Source organism: Equus przewalskii, chromosome 3 (assembly GCF_037783145.1).
Source record: "Equus przewalskii isolate Varuska chromosome 3, EquPr2, whole genome shotgun sequence".
Classification (NCBI taxonomy): Eukaryota; Metazoa; Chordata; class Mammalia; order Perissodactyla; family Equidae; genus Equus; species Equus przewalskii.
In genome coordinates, this window is record NC_091833.1 from 7,538,809 (window position 1) to 7,562,368 (window position 23,560).

At 53.0% G+C, this 23,560-nt stretch overlaps 3 long non-coding RNA genes across 5 annotated transcripts; 1 reads left to right on the plus strand and 2 right to left on the minus strand.

Moving 5' to 3' along the window:
- Positions 1–8,562: 8,562 nt before the first annotated feature.
- LOC139082180 (uncharacterized) lies at positions 8,563–17,506 on the minus strand. 3 transcript variants are annotated; one of them, XR_011537923.1, is made up of 3 exons: positions 14,639–17,090; positions 12,985–14,256; positions 8,563–11,607 (listed from the first exon to the last, which is right to left on the minus strand). It is a non-coding gene; the product is annotated as an uncharacterized lncRNA (long non-coding RNA). The 3 variants fall into 3 exon arrangements; XR_011537925.1 differs by lacking the exon at positions 8,563–11,607 and adding an exon at positions 17,174–17,506 and having other exon boundaries at positions 12,146–14,256; positions 14,639–14,799; XR_011537924.1 differs by lacking the exon at positions 8,563–11,607 and having other exon boundaries at positions 12,146–13,204; positions 14,181–14,256.
- On the plus strand, positions 13,564–14,414 carry LOC139082181 (uncharacterized). Its single transcript, XR_011537926.1, has 2 exons — positions 13,564–13,672; positions 13,936–14,414. It is a non-coding gene; the product is annotated as an uncharacterized lncRNA (long non-coding RNA).
- Positions 17,507–18,653: 1,147 nt separating the features above from the next.
- Positions 18,654–23,433, minus strand: LOC139082182 (uncharacterized). Its single transcript, XR_011537927.1, has 2 exons — positions 23,293–23,433; positions 18,654–21,150 (listed from the first exon to the last, which is right to left on the minus strand). It is a non-coding gene; the product is annotated as an uncharacterized lncRNA (long non-coding RNA).
- Between the last annotated feature and the right edge of the window lie 127 nt (positions 23,434–23,560).

Consider the following 23,560-nt stretch of genomic DNA (forward strand, 5'->3'; position numbering starts at 1 on the left):
CCATCTACACTAATTTTTGGCTTCCTTGACACTTTTTCTCTTCTCTCTGTATCTCCCTTCTTTCAAAACTGGACCAGGTTGGGGGTCCCACACTCCAGGCACTTCTGCTGGCTGATCCATAGATGATGGTCAAGAGACGCTCTCTAGGGACGGCGCCCATCCCCAGCACTTCCTACGGTTGTGGCCTTGGGCAAGACATAGGGCGTGTTGGACCCTCTGTCTCCTCATCTGAAAGGGGACAGAATAACCCCCACCCAGGGCTGTTGTGACAGTGAGATGAACTGATTCACAGAGGGCGCTCGGGACCAAGGAGCTACCGTCAGTATTTCACAGCTCCTGGGGGATGAGAATCACTGGGCCTTAGGGAGACAGAGGTATCCAGGAGAGACTTGAAACTCTGCAGGCTGCCGCAGTCTCCACGCCCCCACTGAAAGAGGATGGAACAAGTCCTCTCTACTCTTGCCTCCTATCAGGTTGCAAGTGCACAGCAGTGGGGACCAGGCTGGAATGCAGAGGGCAGGCCCCGTCTAAGTGGGCAGGGCTTCTCAGAGTCAGGCACTTGTCACCCGGGGGTGTACACCAATAGCACCGTGGGGCAGCCGCAGACCTTTTCACCTCTGAAGAAGCCAGAAATGTGGAATTTTATGTGAAAACTTCCAGGTTTTGAGTAGAGGTCACTACAGGGCCACAAATCCTCATCTGAAACTGTTGGGGCCAGATGTGTTTCAGTATTCAGAAATTCTCAGACTCAAAAAGATTACACAATGCAACAATGTAATAACCTGACACTCCTGAGTGGGGCCTGGGGCAGCACATCACAGTCAACTGATCAATATCTCTGCATCATAGGACTTTCCATCACTCCCTTCTCCCCAGAGGGCAACAAGGCAGGCCCCCTCCATGCTGGCAGAAGCTGGAAAGTGGATGATCCCCCTGGTTGAGTCTTCTGGTGCAGTGGGACGGCGTGGTTGAGGCCTTGCGACCCAGTTTCCTACAGCCAGCCCCGCTCACTCTAGAGAGGCTCATAGGAGTACAAAGCTTTGGGATTCCTGAACTGAAAGGCCAATGATGACACTCAGCTCTAAGTGACGGAAACCCAAATCAAATAAGCTTGAGCAAATAATCACCATAACAGTGAAGGTTACTAGTTCATATAACATAAAAGTACAGAGGTGTCTGGCCTGGATCACCTGGATTCAGGTGATTTAACAATATCCCTAAGACTCAGTTTCTCCTGTCTCTCTACTTCACTTCTGATTGTCTTGGTTCCATTCTCAAACAGATGCTTTCCTCATGGTAGCAAAATGGCTGCCAGAAGCTCCAGCAACACATGTTTCTGAGGTTGGGTCCTATGGGAAACAGCATCTACTTCTGCCCAGAAGTCATGACAAAAGCCACTGGGCCTCTCCATGGCTCTGATGGGGTCACTTGCCCATCCTGGAGCCAATCACAGTGGCCAAGGTTGCATGTCCACCTGGAACTGGGGATTGACTCCCCTTGGGCCAGTCTTCTTGGACTTGAGAGTGGAGTCTTCTGAATGGAAGCCCAGGGCAGGGGCAAAACCATAGATGTCTATTACAATGGTGACCCAGCTGGAGCTCATTTCAGCAGAGGGGATGGTGGAACTAAGTGAGGAGGGGAGGCCTGGCCAGGATCACACCGGAAGGCCCCAGCAAAGCCAAAACTCTTAGGAATCCCTTTACCACACCCCAAGGGCTGCCAGAATAGGTGGTGGGTGGGACTGAGCACCTGGGGGCCCCCACCACCCCAGGCTGCTCAAGGGGGCCTGCTCCCCACTTCCCACATCTCCTCACCTCTCAGGCTGTGCTGACGGAGGAAGAGGTAAGGGGAGCCAATACTCGAACAAGCACGCACATGCACACAGCACAAATAAGGGGCAGAGCCCTCCATCAACTGGTTTATGCTGGAGGAGCCACCGCTTATCTTTTCTTCTTCTCTTGTATCTTCCAGGCCTCAGGACAGGCCTCTGCTGAGATCGGCACACTTACAGCTCAATACGTATCACCATTGTTATTATTATTATTCTTTCTAGTACCATTATTTATTCTTACCCACACTCTCCTTGGCCAAACCTCTTCCTTTGCCCTGAGGTACAAACGATTAAGAGCAGAGGGAGCGTGGACAGCCAAGCAGAAGAACCAGAGAATTGCATTTTTAGCAGGAGCCAAGGCCTGAATTCATCAAAAGGCATGAAAACCCTCATGACGACGAATGTGCACAGCTCTTCCCACTTTCTCATCCGTTACCTCCCTTGGCTCTTAAAAAACATAACCGAAAAACAACTCTGGGAGTGAAATCAGGGTGAAAAATCACCTCCATTTACAAATGAAATAACTGAGCCCCTCCTGCCCAAGGAAACATTTATCTAAGGTTTCTCAGGTCCTAAATAGTAGGATTTACATAGAACCTGACTCCCAGTTCAGAAGTTTCTCTACTAACTACGTGTGTATGTGTGTGACACACACACATCTCCATGCACACTCGTACTGTTAGAACTCAGAGATAGAGACACAAAATGCCTACAAAGTCGCAAACATTCATAGGGTCTCACATTCCCGAAAAAGTATCAAAAACTCCCTGGACCTAAGCCCTGTGTGAGGTGCCCCGCCCTCCCTATCTACATCCAGTATTTCTACTCTCTGCTTTCCTTTCGTCACCCATCCTAGGACCACCACACTGACCCCTTCCCCTACCTCTGCCTTTATTTATCTCAATTGTGACCAAGAGGTCTCTCGCCCCTTTGCTAATAAGAACTTGACTCAATTCAATTAGCATTTACTGCTCCCCTAAGAGGGAGATATTATTATCTCCATTTTACTGCCCAGGAAACAGAGACCCAAAGACTTGAAGTCACGCGCCTGACATTGTACAGCTAGATCCAACCATCTTGTCATCCTCTGTCCCAGGTGGCCTGTCATTTGATTCCACCCAACTTTCCTCTTTGCGAAACAGAGAAGACAGGGTGTTCAGGCCCTACCCTTGAAAGGAGTGGGAAGAAAGTGGTCCCTTCTGGTCCACCTTCAGGCTGAGTCCTGTACATTCATTCATTCAATGATATTTACTGAGTTCCTACTAGGAGTTACTGTCTTAGGCCTGAGGTCGTGAGGGGTTTGGAGGGCAGAGGAGGAAGGAGAAGGGAGAACAATCCTTGTTCATTAAAGTATAAATTGGTTCCAAAATGTTTGTTCTTGCGCTAGAGCCTATACTGGCAATCATGGATGGAAGAGGGAGTTCAAGCATCAAGCCAGCTGTATGTACGTGTAGAAGCAGATGTAGATGCAGATGCAGATGCAGATGTGGATGCAGTTATAGATGCAGATGGAGATGCAGATGCAGATGTGGATGCAGTTATAGATGGAGATGCAGATGCAGATGCAGATGTGGATGCAGTTATAGATGGAGATGCAGATGCAGATGTGGATGCAGTTACAGATGGAGATGCAGATGCAGATGTGGATGCAGTTACAGATGGAGATGCAGATGCAGATGTGGATGCAGGTGTAGATGGAGATGCAGATGCAGATGTGGATGCAATCATAGATGGAGATGCAGATGCAGATGTGGATGCAATCATAGATGGAGATGCAGATGCAGATGTGGATGCAGTTGTAGATGGAGATGCAGATGCAGATGTGGATGCAGTTGTAGATGGAGATGCAGATGCAGATGTGGATGCAGTTATAGATGGAGATGCAGATGCAGATGTGGATGCAGTCATAGATGGAGATGCAGATGCAGATGTGGATGCAGTTACAGATGGAGATGCAGATGCAGATGTGGATGCAGTTACAGATGGAGATGCAGATGCAGATGCGGATGCAGTCGTAGATGGAGATGCAGATGCAGATGTGGATGCAGTCATAGATGGAGATGCAGATGCAGATGTGGATGCAGTTATAGATGGAGATGCAGATGCAGATGCAGATGTGGATGCAGTTACAGATGGAGATGCAGATGCAGATGTGGATGCAGTTGTAGATGGAGATGCAGATGCAGATGTGGATGCAGGTGTAGATGGAGATGCAGATGCAGATGTGGATGCAGTTGTAGATGGAGATGCAGATGCAGATGTGGATGCAGTTATAGATGGAGATGCAGATGCAGATGTGGATGCAGATGCAGATGTGGCTGCCATCATAGATGTAGATGCAGGTGCAGGTGTCGTTGCAGCAGTAGATGTGGATGTGAATGCAGATGTGGATCTTCTATTTTAGTAGGTGATACATACATCTGGTAAAAAAATTTTAAGCTATGAAAAGCACCTCTCACATACATCACCCACCCACCTAGCTTCTCCCTTTAGCTACAATGACTTTAGTTTCTCATAAGTCCATCCAGAGAAGGCAAAGCATGTATCAGTGAGACTACTTATTTCTCCAGAACCTCCCCAAAACAATGTATTATCAAACTTTGTGATATTTGCCACTCTGATCAATGACAGACATTATTCCATTTGTCTTGACATGCCTCTTCAGTCTTGGAACAGTTTCCTGTTTAGTTGTTTGACTTTTTCTTATTCATTTATAGGAACTCTTTATATATTCAGTAAATTTATCATTATATGATATGAGCTACAAACATTTTTCTGTGTTTAAGTTGCTTTTAATGTTTATGTTTTTTGGTATGCAGCCTTGAAAATATTTCGTTGTAGGCAAATTGATCAATGTTTTCTTTTATGGCTGCTGGTGTTTCAGTCATATTTTGAAAACTCTTACTCACTTAGAGATTATTTTTAAATTTCCCCATATTTTCTTCCAAATGTTTTATCGAGTGTATAAAAACATGGATTCATCTGGAATTTATTGTGGGGTAAGTTATGAGGTAAGGATGAAACTTTATATTTTTTCCACATGAGTACCCAGTTATTCCAAAGAATAACATTTATTAAATAAGCCATCTTTTCCCCCACTGATTTGAAATTCCCAAATCTTGGTAGCAGCTGCTATTTCAGCATTTCTCATTTATTTCATTGTTTGGAGGCTAGATAATTATTTCAGACTCATAATAGCACTCATAATGCTTATGAGAGTCATTTTGCACCCAATTTAGGTGGCACAGATTTTTTTTTGGCTGAGGAAGACTGGCCCTGACCTAAGATCTGTGCCAATCATCCTCCACTTTATATATGGGATGCTGCCACAGCATGGTTGACAAGTGGTGTAGGTCATCACCTGGGATCTGAACCCAGGCTGCCAAAGCAGAAGGTGCCGAACTTAACCACTATGCCATGGGGCCGACCCTGATAAGACAATTTTGATAAGGCACAAGGGCTGTAAGCTTACCCCAACTGGAGAGCTACATCAAACTGATGCTATGAATAAAAGCATGGTGGGAATACTTCATATCATGAAGCTCTGATTGTGTTCAGGTTTCAGCCACGAAGAGGAAAACTTTGAATACCAACCCAGGTCATAAAAGTACGCAGCTCTGTGGACAAAAACTTGTGACGCGACGGCTGAGAAGGTTCTCACGTGGGATGCAATTCCTGGTCCACGCAGGCTCACCCCCAGCTAGGACAGCTTCTGGAACACGCTGTTAAGTTAAGGCTGTGATGTGACAGCCACGACCGCACAACTGCCTCCTCCTGGGATCCCACCTCACCCTTAGCTGCAACAACTTTGACTCCCAGGGCCGGCCTTAAGCTTGAGGTGACCCTGGGACCTCCTTCCCATGGGGGAAGGCCTGGGTGCCCTTTAATCTTCTTAGAGCAAAATCCACTGAGCAAAATTATAATTTGCTATGGCTGCACTTAGCCAATAGAAACTCGTAAACCGTCTTAACATAATACATCGTGAAAAAGAATTGCTAAGTACCATGAAGCATGTGAGAACCCCAGGCCTCCATTCATCTCTAGCTTTGTGCTAGGCAGCATATTAAAGTGATTTCAGCTCCAGAGCAGAGCTCCCCAAAGAGCGCTTCAGTCTTAATTAAAATGTCAATGAAATACAAAAGTGCATGAGGGACATTTCCAGAGATCATCCCCTTTTACTTCCAGCTGGCTGGCTGCTCCTTCCTGCAAGTCTGCCTGCTTGTCCACTCAGCACACACACTCAACCCCCTTCTTCTCTGCCCGGGGGCAGCCCTTGTCCAGACCCTTCACCATCCCCTTGGGAGACGGGAGGGGCATGGACTGCAGAGGCCCTGCTTGAGGCGTCTCTGTGTCTTGAGCTGCTGGAGTGAGAAGGCATGGATTAGCACCACCTGGGTGCACAGCCCGGCACTGTAGAGTGAAGGGTCGGGTGGGAGGGTAGGGGGAAGTAAGAGGAGAAAACCCCAGCCTCACACTGGCTGGGTGCAGCGTCAGTGAACTGAGGGACATAGACATTTTTTTTAACTCAGGAGTTGAAAATGCAGATACCTAATGGGGACAGACAAGTGACATCACTGAGGATGTGGGAGAGGTTCAGGGTAGTAGGGAGTGGTGGGGATTGTGGTGAACTAGAAATCATTCTCCCCTCAAAAGGGGCAGTTGCTACTCAGCTTCAAAACTGTTTACATGTGGGAATGTAAGCCTGGTGTCACGATGTCTTCTATTTTTTTTCCAGAGATCTGCATTTTTTTAAAATATGAAATCTCCTGATTTTGTATTGGCTACTTATTAAATATTTAAAACCCTTGTGTGAGTCAAGTCAATGACCAAAGTAAAACCTGTGTAGATGAACTCTGGCCTTCGGTCTTGGGAGGGGACTATTAGGCCTCAGCCTTGTCCCTTCCTTAATTTCAATATCCATCCATCCATCCATCCTTCCATCCATTTATTCATCCATCCATCCATCCATTTATTCATCCATCCATCCATCCATCCATCCATCTGTGTCTCCATCCATCCATTGAATATTCATTAATGCCTCCAGGTGCGAGGGAATGTGATAGAAACAAGAATGAGTCTAACCCCAAGTCTATTCTTGTCTCCAGCCTCATTCTGGTCGTATCTTGACTTTACAGAGGAAGGCAGCCAGATACAGTTTTTAAATAATATTGTGTGTTTGTGTTTTAAGCACAGACTCGGGGTCAAAAGTCAAGATCTTTAGAGCTGCCATGTCCTCTAAGTTGCATGTGACCTTGGGCTATGCTATCCTTCTTCAGGCTTCTCTTTTCCCACAGCACAGACTGGAGAAGCTTTCAGGAGACTTTAGGGTGCCATGGTGACCCTTTTGGGGCTGGTTCTCATTTCAGGCCCCAGGCCCGTGCTAACCTTTGTGCTGACATCACCTCTGCCCGGTGAGCTGATCTTAGCAGGCTCATCTGCCTGAATGATTTCCTCCCTGGGCCCTGCCTGGACCATAACCACAAGAAATGCCACCATAATTGCTGAAATTGCTGCACTTTATGGTTTTAGCCAAAGGGGAACATAGGAAAGGGCATCCAGTGTCTCCTCAGCCAGGGCTGCAGGCAGCAGAGCTCCTGCTGAGAGGGGAGCTCCTCCTGGGTCCACTGGCCCTCCTGCCTGTCCTGTGTGTGTAGGCGGGGGTGGGGGAGTGAGTCTTTTAATAACACGTGCAAGGCAGTCCTGCCTCATAGGTAGTGGCCTTCCTTGTGCACGTAAGGGCCCTGGGAAGACATCAGTCCTAAATTATCTCCACCTGATGCCACTGATACCCTCTGAGGGCAGAGACCTTGACCTCTCACTTCTGTATCCTCATCTAGCACAGAAACTGCACACAGTAGGTGCAACATCTGCAGATTAGCTGACCCACTGGGGAAAAAATCGTTTTGCTTGGGGGGGAATCAAGGACCAGAGAAGAGAAGAGACCGGCCTGAGAGCTGTTCCTCTCTTCTCCCTCTCACTATTCATTCACGGACACACACACACATACTCAGATACCAGACCTACATACACGCATCCACATCCAGACAGACACACACACTCACACAGAAACATGCGCACCCACACTCAGGCTCCAGACATACACATATAGATACACATGCACACACAAACACATGCTTACACACACACACACGTACACTTAGACACATGGTCATAAACAGACACAGATGCACACATACAAACACATATTCATGCACGGACCTGTGCAGACAGACACACAGCCACACACAGACACATGTATGCACTCGCACATGCAGAGACACCGAGACACACACGTACTGACGCGCACATACTTGCTCCCTAACTGTGGCTCCCAGAAGCCTCGACTGCAGCAATTCACTCAGGCCTCCTGCTCAAATTCACTGTCCCCAGTGAAGAGCCGTCCTTCTCTCACACCTCTGTCAAAAGGTACCCAGGTTCACGCTGAACCTCTGACTCCTTCAAGTTGCCCCTCTCAGGAAAAGTTACCACCTCAGTAGGCACCTCCTGGCCTCAGGCAGAGGACCAAACCCGGGAGGACGTTTCTGCTGATGGGGAGAAAATTCCCCGTCGTTCTCGAAATCTCATCTTTGAGGGAGCGTGACTTCTCTTGAGGCACGAGGAGGGAGCACACCCACTCCTGGTGCATCCAGCCTTGACCTTGGGCTGGGTAACAAAACATTAGCTCATTTATGTCTAGAGATGCAAAACTGCAACATGCTTGTAGACTATTCTTTATTAAAAGCTCAAGATGGTGCTGGGGACCATGAGTCCTGCTCGCTCTGTGTCTGTTTCTCTGAGTTCAAGCCTTCCACGTTCTTTATCTGCTTATCTTTTCCTTTGTCTCTTAGGTCGTGGGTCTGTATATGTCTCCTGCATGTATTACTAATTTGGGGCCTTTTAGGGCCTGCTTTCTGATCTTCCAGCCTTGCGCCTTCATTCAATTGCTTTTCAAAATGTATGGGTCTGCATCTTCTCCAGCAGACAGTTTGCCCATAATTTAACATTTATGTTTTTTCAACTATTTCCAACATTCTTCTTTCCCGGAGCTCGCTGCCCTTTGGGGAGGCAAAGATTGGGGAGACAGACTTAGGTTTGCTCTGTCTTTGAGTCTGTTCCTGAGAAATAGTGTATATATTGGCCGTCTTATCTGTCTGTCCAGCCTTTCATCAATAGCAGGGTGTGTGTTTCTTATATAAGAACTCACCAAATTTATTCAACATTAATTTACCTTATTGACATCGTATGAACAGATAATCCAGAAAAGAAAAACCACTTTGGATTTCTTACAAGTGAATTTAATTATGAACAGTAGTGTATGCTGGAGAATTATAATTATGAAAACTCATGTTCTCTAAGTCTGAAATGACAGATTATATTTCAAAGGCTTTACTGCAGAGGAATTAAAGGACCCAATTTATTCGTTGTAAATGTATGATTATTGCAGCTTTGCTTAGAAAAACCCCACACACGATCACAGCACATTCTAGCTGGATTTAGGGTGTCTAATCCTTTCGACAAGAAGTGTATTTTGCACCAAAAGCTGCCACTCGATTAATTTGTCTGTGAGACAGAGACGGGCAACTAATCTCTGTCTTCTGACCCCCAAATGGCAATGATTTCAAGTACTTTGTGGACATGTTTTGCATCCCTCTCTCTCGTCCTCGTAAAGTGATTCAGACGTGGACATGGATCAAAGAACAGAAGTAGTGTTGTCAGGAAGGAAATGGAGTGGGTCTCGTGGATGCTGGCAGGAAGGGTGGGGTGGGAGGTGTAGAGATGGCGAAAGACCTGGGCTGGCCTAGACGTACTCACGCAACAAATATTCGCTAAGCATCTACTAGGTCCCAGGCGCTGTACTAAGCATAATCTATGTGTTGCCTCAATTAAGCCTCTCAGAACAACCCCTTAGAGGAAGACACATTGTGAATTTCTTTTACAGATGGGGAAACTGAGGCTCAGAGAGCTGCTTAAGCAGCTTGCCCAGGGTACTGAGCTCCTGAGTGGTGGAGCCAGCGCGTCAGTGGAGGTCTGGCTGGCCGGAAGCCTCTCCACTCCTCACCCTGATGTGCCTCACAGGGCGTGAGAAGAGAGAAAGAGGGCAGGCAGCGGGCGTGTCCGCAGTAGCACCAAGTGGGCTGAGAGGGCTGTGTTGGTAGCACTCTTGCAGACAGAGGAGGGGAGGAAGAATTAGTGGTGCTGGGTCAGGATGGGGAGTGGTATAGGGGAGGCCCAAAAGGATCAGGCAAGACCTTGCAGACATGACATTGAGCTGGGCCCTGAAGGACGAGTAGGTTTCCGCAGGCAGAGGAAAAGCATTCCCAGCAAAGAAAGAGCCCGTGAAGCAGACAGATTCTGAAGTGTACACACAAAGAGTCTTGTGCTTGCAAATGTGGGATGAGGGTTTAGGGAGCACAGCGGAGAGGGATACTGAGGCAGAGGCAGGAGATGAGCCCGGAACTGTCACAATGGAGAGTCTTCAATGCCAAACTAAGGCGCTTAGACTTTCTCCCGTAGACAATGGGGAGCCATAGATGGTTAGCGAGCATGAGCTGCTGGTTGAAGGAAGAAGTTGCCAACTCACTTGGGGCCAGGTGGGTCACACGGGCCTGGAGAGATTGTATAAGTCAGAAAAGGACAGCCTGTCTAAAGGGGTAGCCAGTCCACCGTGGACAGTGGGAATCCAGACCCCCAACTTGAGAAGCCAGAAACTTGGTAGATTGGTGACAAAATCAGGCCCATCTCTTTCTTTATCCATACCCTGCCTACAGTGACTGTGGACTCCTCCCATCAGACGCGGAGTCCATTCCCCCTCAGTGAATCTGCTTTGAGCGGCCGAATGTGACAGAGAGAGTGTACCTGCCCTGACCTGGGCTTCAGGTGGCCTTGCGCTCTGTCACTGTCCCCCTGTCCCCATGAGGACGAGCTGGGCCAGCCTGCCAGAGGATCGGAGACCACGTGGCACGGAGCCACGTCATCCCAACCTGGCCCACCCCCAGCCCAGCCACCAGCTCTGCAGAAAAAAGAGGGAGCCCAGCCCAGCGCAGCAGAACCACCCAGCCAGCCTGCAGACGAATGGAAAATAAGGAATATTTGTTGTTTTAAGTGTTTCAAGCCACTAAGCTTTGGAGTCGTCTGTCAGGCAGTGATGGCTAACCAATATGGTACCTAATTCAGATTTTAAAAAACAACTCTACGCTGATGTTGTTCTCTACCCCCCTAAAAAAACGGAGGGATCAGAGACTCAACAAACAGCATTGCTGGTTCAACAGCATCAAAGTGTTCAGTTCTAAGCTGCTGGGGTGGGCGGAGGAGGGGAGGCCTAAGGACATTTCACACACTGCCACCTGGTCTGTCCTTCCCACGGGAGGTTGCACCGATGGTTGAGTCTGCTGTGCCCTCAGGATCCCTAACTCATGCAGACCACCAGGCCCACCTGCTGGCCCCTTGGACAGCCCCCAGCCTCCACCCAGCTCCTGCCTGTAGCAACTGCACTCAGTGCCCTCGCAGGCCCCCGTCTGGCCATCTCTCCCTCGGCCTGACCCCACTCCATTTGTCTGGGGCCGGGACACCCCCTATGCATTTCCATCTGGAATCTCTCCCTTCTTAGATCCGACGTGTTTTGAACACCGTGGACCAAGAGGGCTCAGGCAGGCTGCACGCGTTCCTCTGGTCCAGCATGGCTGCAGACAGAGTCCTCGCTCCAGGTCCTGCATCTGAGGCTCAGTGGACGGCGAAGGATCTGACAGCTGGATCTTCCTGTCACCGAGGCTTTGCTGCTGCAGGAATTATAAACGGTCCCTCCAGCAGACACAGCGTGGCAAGGCCTTGTCTCAGCTGGGTATAAGCCCCGCTCAAGCCCCCAGGCAGGGCCCTTGGTTCACGGTTAAACATGACACAAATTAGAACGGGGACCAGCCCAGGCTTTCCAGACCCTTGTGCCCCAGCTTGGAATGTTCTGCCCCCTCCTCAGCCTTCAGGGCTCCACGCCAGTGATGCCTCCTCTGGGAAGTCCTCCCTGATCCCCCACCCGACTGAGGCGATCGATCCTCCTGAGCCCCCTGATGCTCTGGGAGTCCCGCTCGCCGGCTACTGCCTTGTCCTGGGGGTCTCTGAGCCCTGTCACTCATTCCCAGCAGGCCGCAGTCTCCTTCACGGGCAGGGAGGGGTGCTCATCTGCGACCCATGTGGGTGACCATGGCTGTGTGGCAGGAGCCCAGGGGGAGAGGTGATGCCAGTGAAGGAAGCTGTTGGAACTCCCCCTCCCTGCCCCTTCCCCACCCCCCTACCCCCCCCCCCCACACACACACACACAGGGCCAGTGACGGGTCCTGGGGTGGGGTCCTCTGGGAATCTGAATGGGAGGAACGCAGGGACTTAGAAAGGAGGCCAGCCTCGCTCTTTGCACAGCCCGGGGTGATGTGCCTGACGAGTACTCCCTGAGGAGGCCGGGGCACTGCCCGCAGGCGCACTTCAGAACCCCCATCCCTTCCCAGGCCTCCGGGGAGCCCCTCCCAGCTGCCCGCCTGCAATTCCACCCTAAGTCACTCTCGGCTCCCGTGAGGGAGGCACTTTCCTCCCATGAGCCTCCACCAGGTGAAGGAGGGGGCAGTGGCCTACCGTCAACCCCTTAGAGCTGGTCACCCAGGGGCAAGGCAAGGACTGGCTGAGTTTGACAAGAGTGGACACAGGACGTGGGGAAAGTTCCAGGGTTGGAGACTGACTTGGGCATCACAGCTGGGGCTCTAGGAGACCCCAGATGGGAACTTATGGGTCTCTGGGCTGTGGCTGGGTGGGTGGGAGACTAAAGTCAAGCTGTGTCCGTTTTCCTTTTGAATGGAGAAGCGGGAGGGGGAAGTCGAGGCACCGGCCAGCAACAGGGAGGAGGCAAGCCGCGTCCATCGGCCAACCTGGGGGGAGGATGGGCCCTACTTACAGGAAAGGGGATTGACAGGATTCCTGGAAAAACAATAGCCGGGCTTGTTGCTGGCGCGGGAGGATTGGGGTCACCAGCTGCTGTTTGATACTGTGATTGGTTCCTGATGCTTTGGAATTCAGGGGGGACCCACTAAACCCCGGGCTCCTTTGCCCCCCGCCCCCGCCTGGGTCCCACCACATGTAGGCTGTCCTGATTGTCCGCTTGTCCTTCCTCTCACCTTACTCTTCTTTCCCTGGACTGTGCGTTGGGGTTAAAGTCTTAGAGGCATTTGTCTGCACCGTGTGGAGACCTCCTGGCACAGAAAACAGACAGACCATCTCGGAATCAAAGCCACTGGCTTCCCGCTCTTTGCCTGAGCACCCGCTGAGGGCAGCCGCCTGCCTGGCTTGGGTGGGAAGGGAGACATTTGGGACGAGGACTGCTGGAATGAAGACATCCTGCAGGCGAGAAGCCACCGACACACAATCAGGATCTCAGAAGAGCCCACAGGACGCCCCTCATCCTCAGAACACACTCCAACTCCTTAGCTGGGCCAACCAGCATGACCTGGCCCTGCTGTCACCCCAACGTCATCTTTCTTTATTCCTACACTGCATCGTTAGGGTTATCTGGGTGTAAGCAGCAGAAATAAATTCTGGCCATCTGAAGCAAATGGGGGTTATCGGAATGATAACAGGGGTGGAGGGAAAAGCTGCACACCTGGGGCAGCTGCTGAGATGAAAACCAGGCCCACAGGGCCTACAGCTGGCGTCTTGGGCTCCCAGGGTTCTGTTTCTATTTATGTCGTACAAGATTCCGTGAGCATCTCAGTGGCTGAGCCTGGATCCCAAGCCCACCCCTGCAGAGGAAGAGCCAGGCCCAAGAAGACTCCAAGGACCCGACTGGCTCCTGAAGAGGGATGGCAGGTACCCTGTTTGCCTTCCCAGCAACACTGTCCTCAGAGGGGAAGGGAGGACTTCCCCAAAGGAAGAAGGGACAGATGCTTGGTGACCAAACCCACCAACGTCCATTGTGCCTTTCACTCACTCTGCTCCAGCCAGTGGCCTTTTCTTTGTTCCTCGAATACAATAAGCTTACACCTACCACGGGGCCTTTGCACCTGCCATTCCCTCTACCTGGAACACTCTTCCCTGGTTCTGCACATGTCTGGTTTCTTTTCCTCCTTCAGGACTCAGATCTAACATCAGCTCTTCTGAAAGGCCCTCCCTCACCACTCATTCTCAAGCTGTCCCCCGCTCCGGTCATTTTGGTCCCATCCTTCACAGGTCTTCCACCGTCTAAAATGACCTTGTTTGTTAATTTGCTTTATGCTGCCTGTCTCCCCCACTGGACAGCAAGCCCCCGGAGGGCAAGGACTGTACTTACTCACAGCCGGATATGCCATGGCTGGCACAGGGCTCACTGAACACTTACCAGGGAAATCAACAAACAGGAGCAGAGAGAGGCAGGATGGGGAGCGTGGCTTGGCCAAGGATGCCCAGAGAGGAGCCTGTGAAGTCATCAAGGGCACAGATGCCAACCTTTGCCTACTCTGGGGCCCCGGGTGGCAGCTGACTTGGAGCTTGGACCTGGAGCAGGCTGCCTGGGTCAACGCTCACTAACCGTGCCTCAGTTTCCTCATACATAAAGAGATAATCACGATAAGAATACATTCTCAGGGGCTTGTTTGTAGGATCAGAGGAGCTAATACATATAAAGTGCTTAGAACAGGGCCTTATCTCTGATTGATAGGTCAGTGCTCAACCCGTCCCTACCCCAACCACGACAAGGACAGGCCAGCAAGAGAGTTAAAGTAATAATCAGACAGACAAATAAACGCAGCGTCCTAGGACCAGGTGCCAGGAGGTGTCGCCCCAGTGACTCCGACTCACCCTTGCAGAGCCCTTGACGTGTGAAGTGCAGGCACAGGTCTCCGATGGCACAGAGCCTCCTTCCTGCTCTCGCACCTGCCCCAGAGCTGGGGGACGGGGCCGCTGGCTCCCTGTGTGGTCCTGGTGAGTGACTGCCGCTCCCTGGACTTCAGTTTCCTGCCCTTTAATTGGAAATGAGAATCCCAGATGTGAAGCGGGTGGCAGTTTTGTCACTGCACAGGTGGCGAGCAGGTGCAAAGGCATCCGGAGAAGGCCCTTTAAGGTCATGCTTTGCAAACGTACAGGTTCCCCCAGTTAAGAATAACCTGGGAATTTTTTCTAAAATGCAGTTTCTAAGGATGCACCCCTTCCCCAGTTCTGATTCTGTGACTCCGAGAGGGAGTCCTGGCGTGTTTTAAGAACCTCTTCAGGGGCATTCCCCGGGCTGAGAGGTTGAGTTCGGATGCCCTGCTTCGGTGGCCTGGGGTTCTGGGGTTCTGGGTTCCGATTCTGGGCGCTCATCAAGCCGCGCTGAGGCGGCATCCCGCATGGAAGAACAAGAGAGGCTTACAACTAGGATATGCAACTATGTACTGGGGCTTTGGGGAGGAAAGAGAAAAAGAGGAAGATTTGCAAATAGAACCGCTTCGGGTGCCTCTGAGGTTGGAGCCAATGGGATGTAATTGTGCATTCGTGCCACGAGATGGAGCCACGAGCCCGGAGAATGGTCTGACCCAGGCGGCTCCGAGCCCCGACGCTGCGTCACCAAGAATGGCCACCAGATGGCGCAGCCCGCCGGCAGGAGGGGCCGCTCCCCTGGCAGGAGGTGACGCCGGGACGGCCTCGCGGTGCAGCTTCCGTGGTTCCAGCCGTACACACGTCCTTCCCTGCGAGGCGGTTCAGCCCGGAGGAGGGGCCCTGAGCCAGGGAGGCCCGGTTCTGTTTCAGGGTGACAGGCACCTGCCCCCCGTCACCCGTCCCCCGTCCCCGTCAGAGCCCCCTCTGTCAGTGTTCTTGGCACTTGCTGTCAGTGCAAAGGCTCTGCATTCAGCAGGCGCTCAACAAAGGCTTGACTGAACAGGTACGCACATGCACACACACACACACACAGGCCTGCTTGGTGAGCTCTGCCGGGAACACAATTATTATAAAGATAGAGGTCAATCAATTATTAAGTGCCTACTGCATGCGGGCTGTGCATCCAGGCCCCGTGTTAAGTGCCAGCCTGAGAGACGATTATTACAATTGTTGGACAAATAAGGGCAGTGGTCCTCCATGAGGCTAGGTCACCAGGGGTCACACCGGCTGTACTTGAACGTGGTTGCAGAACCAGGGCTCTGAACCAAGGAGGGCTCCCTGGAGGTGAGTTCTGAGCTGCCTTTAAAGGTTGGGTGGAGTCATGGGGGGCATTTGGAGAACATTCCTGAGCAAAGGGCAAACCAGTGAGCTGAGGACAGCCGAGGGGTAGCGGCGTGCTTGGTTGGAGTGGGGCTGGAGCGGGTGGAAGACAGTGGGGCTGGGGAGCTGGCTGACAGAGGACCCAGCAGCTGGGGAGGTAGCAGCTGCTGCGGGGGAAGAATCAATAAACAGGTTCCAGCACCACCCTTACATGCTGTGTGTCCTTGGTCAAGCTGCTTAACTCCTCTGGGCTTGCTTTTCCCCTCACATTCACAGCCTAGTCGCAGGTTCATTGGGAGGACTGACTACAGCCACCTGTGTGAAGGTGCCTGCCACAGTTGCTGGTTCAAAGGGAGCCCCTGGGGGTTGCTGGTTTTCTTCCCCCTGTCGGGTGGCCCGGGGAAATCCTTCTCCGTGCCTCAGTTTCCCCATTGCCTCAGGGCAGCCGTGTGGTGTGGTGGTTGGGTGCAAGGGCTGTGGTGGCAGAGAGCCCCCTGAGGCTGGGTGCATGAGCGTGAGCAGCTCCTCCTCTCTGTGCCTCAGTTTCCTCAACAATAAAACGGGGATGCCAACCACGCCACCTGCTTCAAAGGAAGACCGTGGCAATTCAACGACCATAACAGCCCGCATAGCCGGGCCATCTGTGCTCAGGCTCTCCCAGGGGGGCCCTCGTGGGTCAGGGAGGCGTCAGCAGACCACGTGGAGGGTGCACCCACACGCTGGGGTCCTTTGGTCAGCAGCCTCTTGCTTCTTTTTTCCTTCCTTCCCAGCCACTCCGGTCCTGTGTCCCCCATTAGTGACCTCTGCTCTGCTCCTGCTCTGGGCCTCCCTGTCCCCAGACCCGTGTGGCCTCCTCCCGTCCCGCAGGAAGGCCAGCCTACAACACAGCAAATGTGTGGGCTGTCCAAGCGCTCCCCTCCTCCGGAAAAGCATTGTCCCCACGCCCCGGGGGGACAGCGCCCTGGCCCGGGGGCCCCTCGGCTCTGTGGGGGACGGTGGCGGGATGGATGCCGGGGAAGCCCGGAGTCCGAGGTGGAAATTAGCATGAGGTCTCCTGAGACCACGACCCGTGCGGTGGGGGGGGGGGGGGGGGCGGAGTGTGGGGAGCGGGGGGATTGCGGAGACGGGGTACGCGGCGCGGGCCTCATCCAGACTCACGGGGACCTGGAAACGGGGGGACCTGCCGCTCCTGCACCGCCCGTGGAAGCGCACGCGGCCTTGGGGGGAGGCTGAGCTCCCCGCAGCAGCCGGGGGACAGGCGCTCCGGCCCAGGGGGACCCTGGCGGCACGTCACGCGCCCGCTGCAGACGTCATTGCCCCGGAGGAGTCCCCTCTTTGGCTTCTCTGGGGCGGGGCCCCCGCCGTTTGAACACCTCCAAGTACGGGGAGCTCACTGCCCGGTTTCCACCTGCCTCCCGGGAACCGCGTTTCCCGTGTCCCTCCTCCTGGGTGACGCTCTGCCACAGGGCGCCCCGAGGAAGACCCGGTCCCCGGGAGGGGAGGGAGGGGTGTTTCTCCGCCTGCACACAGACGGACTGCCGCCGTCACAGCCTGACCGTCACAGCGGTCCTTGGCACAGCCTCATCCCCTAGGGGCTCTGCCTCCCAGGCTTCGATCTGCTGCCAGAAGCAGCTCCGTGGGGGGCCTTTCGCAGTGTCACACGGATTACCCTGCTCGCTTGCAGGTACAAATGACAGAAATGCTACCCACATGCATTAAGTCTAAAAGGGCTCATCGAACTGAGAAAGCCACGAGGGCCTGGTTTCAGGTAAAGCTGGATCCGGGGTCTCAAACAGTGTCCCGGAATCAGTCTTCTGCTTTCCCCTCACTCTGAGGCCGGCGGTGCCCCCCCTCATGGACGGAAGCCGTAAGAAGCTCCTGTGCCCAAGGACTGGAGGCCCCCACTGGCTGGGCCCTGGGCCACGTGGGAGGAGGGCAGTTTTCCCAGGAGAACGGAGTGTGCTGTGGGCAGAAGAATGGAGAACGGGCCACAGGCGCAAACAACAGCCCAGCCAGAGGCCACAGTCTGGACAGATCAAAGGCTAAGAGCCCAGCAGGGTGGGGGGCGGGGAGCAGAGCCCTGCAGGAGGCAGGGACCCAGGGACTCAGAGGCCCCACGTGGGCTGGTGGAGAGAAGATGGAGGGCCAACAGGCAAGGAGGGGGGTGGCAAGGAAGGAAGCCATCGCCCTCTGTCCTTCCCAGCACAGCCAAGATCTTTAAGTGGTCTGAAGGTCCTTGTGTCCACACAACGAGTGTGGGCAGTTGTCTCAGGCCCCTTTAAAGCCTCATTCCTTCTCGTCACTGTTGGGAAGTCCTGCCTGGAAGCTACCCTAAGTTTCTCCTGCTGTTGATTATGAATCAACAACTCTGTCCTCAGGCTCCCCAGAGTTTAAAGTGGTCTCTCCTCACCTGACCTCCACATGGCAGAAAGGGAAGACCCAGGGTGGAGCCTGTTCCTTTATAGCACAAGGAAAGCCCCGGAGTTCTGTGTCATCCAAAATGACTCGTGGATACCCAGGTCAGAGCCCTCTGTGCTCATTCTGGCCTTTCCTTCTCCTCGGGGGGCCACCTTACCGTTCCCACCTCTGGTGACTCAGCCTGCCCAGCCATCTCCCCACATCTAGGGGAGACCATTAATTTGTTCAACCATTTATTCAACCAATTATTGAGTACCTACTATGTGCAAAACCATTCTAGGTACTGGGGCCACAGCTGACATTCTGGAGGAATGGCCCGAGTCAATAAACAAACAAGAAACTAAAGTAACAAGATTGTTTCAAGACAGTTGTAGCTGCCCTGGAAGAAATAACACAGGGAGCAGATCATTTTGGGAGATGGTCAATCAAGGAAGGCTTCCCTGAGGAGGCGCCATTTGAGACCTAACAGATGAGAAGCTTTACATGCCAAGGGTACAGGTGTGTCTGTTGGGTCCTCCAGGAAGCACATTCTGAGATGGTGTGAGGAGTTCTGCTGGCTCCTCCAGAGGGCGCTCCACCTCCCAGCGGCCCTGGCACAGCTTTGGGCCGGGGGCGCCCAGCGAGGGATCAGAGGGCCGGAGGAGCCAGGATCGGCGGGATTTAGTCCTGATCTCTCCCCAGGAGGTCTCTTGGGCTGGTTGCTTTGTTCGAGGCACCTGTTCCATGCAATGCTCTCCCCTTGGGTTCCCGTATCTGCCCTGTCCTGTCAAGCCTCTGGGCCCGTGATGGTCACCGTCCTGGAGCTTCTGGCCCAGGTTTCTGCGCGGGGACTGGCTCCCCTTAGCCCACACGCTTTGGACTTAATCCCTTTGTCAATAAGCTTTCCTGGCATTATCCTTGTCCGGGAGCACCATCTGCTCCCCGCCGGGCTCCGGACTGTTCCGGGAGGTCACGGCAGGTCAGGGGGGTGCTGCGGGCCGCGGCGAGGAAGTGGGGTTTATCCTAAGAGTGGGCTGAAGTTGGCAAGCGGTTTTAGGCAGGGAGTAGCCAGGCTGCTGTGCCTGGGCCTGGGTCCCGGCAGGAAGCTCAAAGGTCCCTCGTTCCCCTGGCCCCAGAGAAGGTCCCACCTCTGCTCCTCTGGGACTCCGAGTGCTGGCACATGTGTGCCCCTCCGAGTGCTCCTCAGGGCTCCACGAGATGAGAGGCAGACTACTCGAGGGAGGGCGTGCCCTCAGCAGAGGCTGACTGGTCCTGGCTTCTCAGCTGCGTCTTTCACCACATCAGGCCGGAGGCTCAGGTTGCAGGTGACAGAAATTCAAGCCAAACAGGCTCGAGCAAGACAAACAAAACACAGAGTTGGGAGGAGGGGATGTATTGGCTCGCGAACTAAAAAGCTCAGGATGTTACGGAAACCAAGGCGGGTTCGCTCCTCGCGAGAGAAATCAGACCGTCCACCAGAAGAGGTTGTCTCACCAAGTGAAGTGTATTTGTGGCAAATAGGGGACCAGGAAGAATCATTTCCAGAGTCACGGTGTCCCCCAACAAAGGGACATTTATTTCAGATGGGGAATGAATATTCCAAAGGGAGAGGCAGGGATTCGCTTCCACATCCTCTGCAGGTGATGGTAACAAGGCCTAAGCTCCTCCTGGAAGGATCTTAGCGTTCAAAATAAGGCCAAGGTCATGGGTGGAGCACTCGTGCTGAGGCTGGTCTGATTCAGGGTGGTTGGTGGTTGCATTCCTTAACATGACAAAAGGAGAAAGAACAATTTGGAAAAACAGTTAAATGCTTCTGAACCCATCCTTGAGCTCCTGGGGCAATCAGTGGGTGACAAGGATACTCTGGCTGCAGGCAGGGCTGGATCCAGGAATTCAGCTGCCCTCGTAGGAGCTGAGTGTCGCCCTTTCTGCTCTTCTTGGTGTTGCTTCATCTCAGGAAGCCTCTGCCCTTAAGGGCAACTCCATTGACTTCGTTTATAGCTGACGGCGACGGCTGCGTCTCAGACTCCTCCAGCGAAAGTCTCGATTTTCACTGGCTCCCATGGACTCACCAGCCCATCTCTGAACCGTCACCTAGCCAGCAGCACTGGATCCGCTTCTTAGCCAGGCTTGGGTCACATGGAGCAAGGAGCCAGAAGGCAGGTCACATCCCCTGAACCTCAGGGACCAAGACCTGGGGAGAGGAGGCTCCCCAGAGGACAATTAAGGGGCAGCTACACGAGCGGGAGGGCAGGGTCCTGGGAAGCCATGGATGCCACTACCGCCCCTGGCGCCCGTCTTCTTATGCTTGGAGCCTCACCTTGTCCGCTTCCTTCCTCATCAGTACAAACTTTATCTTGATGCAGCTGTGCCCCAGCACGGGACGGTGTTCATTAAAGCTTTCCTGAATGAATGAATGAATGAATGACGGAAACGTACGCCATATCCTGGCATCTCCTAGTTGCAGCTTGTGCTCATTTCCCAGGGCTGCCGTAACAAAGGAGCACAAACGGGTGGTTTAAAACATCAGAAATGTGTCCTCTCCCAGTTCCGGAAGCTGGAAATCCAAAATCAAGGTGTCTGCAGGACCACGCCCTCTCCAGACTCCAGGGAAAATGCTTCCTCGCCTCTTCCAGCTTCTGGGGCCCCTGACAATCCGCGGCGTTCGTTCCTTGTCGTGTAGCTGCCTCCATCTGGTCTCTGCCTCTGTGGTCCCAGGGAGTTCTCGCTGTGTGTTTCTGTGCAAATTTTGCCTCTTATAAGGACACCAGTCATTGGGTTTGGGCCCACTCCCCACACCCATCCACTATGACCTCATCTCATCTTGATTCTATCAGCCGAGACTGTTTCCGCGTGAGGACACACTTACAGATACTGGTGGTTAGGACTTGAACACATCCTTTTGGGGGGGCGCGATTCTGCCCACCCCACAGACCCTTTGCCCCTGTATTAGGATGCCTAAAAGACGCGGCCGTGATGAGCGTATTTCCAAATCTCAGTGGTTTTTCAGGGAAAAGTCTAGTTTTCATTTGCAAAGTCTACCAGGGGTCTGGTTGCTTTCATTTTGTGATCCCACCACATCAACACGGGTTTCCAGGGTTACCACGGCCGGTTAGCTTGGCAGAGAGCTAAAGGGGTGCAGGGACCCTGAAGTGTGTCTCATGTGCTCACCAACAAGTCCATTACCACAAGATACTGTCTGTGCTCTCCTAGGACCTGGCACCTCTAAATGGGCACTAAGCACCCATACTGGACACTGCCGCCCTTGGAATGCCAAAGCTACACAGGTTGGGCAGAGATGCAGTCAAAGCCGCCCTCTGCCAGAGGAGCCCCAAAGAAATGTTGTGTAAGCCCCAATATCTCACAAAGGCTTTTGGGAAAAGTTTAAACCTCAAATGGGGCAAGTGATGTAAATAAGCAAAACCGGGCTGAGTCACATGCAAGGCAATAGAGTATGGTGGGGACTGTGGCAAACCAAAGTACGCGCCTCATCTGAAAGGGGCAGCTGCTATTTGGCTACAGCTAATTGTTGCCATGTGGAATCTGGCACTGAGAATTGCCAGATTTGGGGGAATTTTTAAAAGAAAACCAGAAAGTCAGATTTTTACATGAAGTTTCCCAAATTTCAAAATGCTACTCAGGCTGGATTCAGCCCACAGGCCACGAGTTTGCAAACCCTGCTTTAGTGAGACAACTTTTTCCATTTTCACTCCCAGCTCTTGGCTCTCCAACTTGGCTCTCTGGCTATCCACAGGACATGGACAGGAGCCAAATGGGGCTAAGCCAGGAGGCAACCCCCCGCCCCCCACTGACCTCAGATTCATCCTTCTCCCATCCGCCAAGGTTTCTCCCTGGGTGAGGCTAGGGGGCCCGGCTCCCTCCTGCAGGGCAAAGGCCCTCCCAAGGGGCTCCTTTCAGGCTGACTTCTGGCAGGCCAGTGCACGCCTGCCAGACAAGCCCGTACTTGTCCGAAGCCCACAGAGACCCAAGCTGCAGAGGCTTTCTCATTCTTAAGATGAAGACCAGACTCACCAGGACTCCACGGTTCTCACAGGCAGCCTGCTGCTGACCCTTTCAGCCCATGACTTTGCTCCTCAGGCTGGTCCCTGCTGACCCCCAGGCCCATCTCCTCCCCTTCCATGCGGGTCCCTGCTGACCCCCAGACCCATCTCACCCTGTCCCCACCCTTTTCAGAGAGAGGGAACCTCCTGCTCCAGTATATCCTGCCACCTTTCATCTCTGGACCTTTGTTTATGTTGTTCCCTCGACTGTGACTGAAACACCCATCTCCCTGCGACCCCCTCACCCAAACTCCTCCCCCCCAACCCTCCAATGTCTGGTAGCTCTTCAGATCTCAGCTCAGAAAGCCACTTCTTCCAGGAAGCCTTCCCTGACCATCTTTACTAGTTTAGGAGCTGAGGTCAGGTGTCCCCACAGCCTGCTGGCGTTCCCCATCACAGCGTAGCACTTAATGAATTCTGTTTCCTGAGAGAGGGAGGGAGCATTCCTCAGGGACAGGGACCGTGACTGCTGAGTTCCGATTGTGTATCTAGCACCTAGCATTATGTCTGAGGCCAGGTAAATGCTTAAATATTAGCAGAAGGAAGAAGGAAAGGAGGGAAGAGAGACAGAAGGGAGGAAGGAAGGAAGGAAAGTTTATCCACTTTGTTTCCATCTCGCTGCCTCCTGCCATTTCTGTCCATCTCTCTCATCTCTCTCCGTCTCCATCTCTAAACACCTAGAATCTCTGTCTCGGACCACTTATCCGTGCAGCTGACCACCTGGATCCGACCCTTCCTCCCCATCTCTGACCCTTCCTCCCCGAGAGTGCAGGCAGTCCTGTCCCCCAGGCGCCCCTGCAAGAACCGTGGCTCTCCAACCTCAGGACGTCAGGCGTCTGGAGTGGTCGCCCCAGATGTTTCCCGTAGGGGGTCCTTAGGCTTTGTGCCCGGACTAGGGGGTGGAGGTAGAGGTCGCGCACCGATGGTGCACGCAGAGGCCTGGAGCAGCTGGCGGCGGGGAGGGGGGAGGCTGGAAAGAGGCGGAGAAAGGAAAAGAGAGGAGAAAAGAGGAGGAGGGCGAGTGGGGGAGTGGAGCGGAGAGGGGCGGGCCTGAGTGCGCCCCCCCTCCCTCCTCGCACTGCCAGCG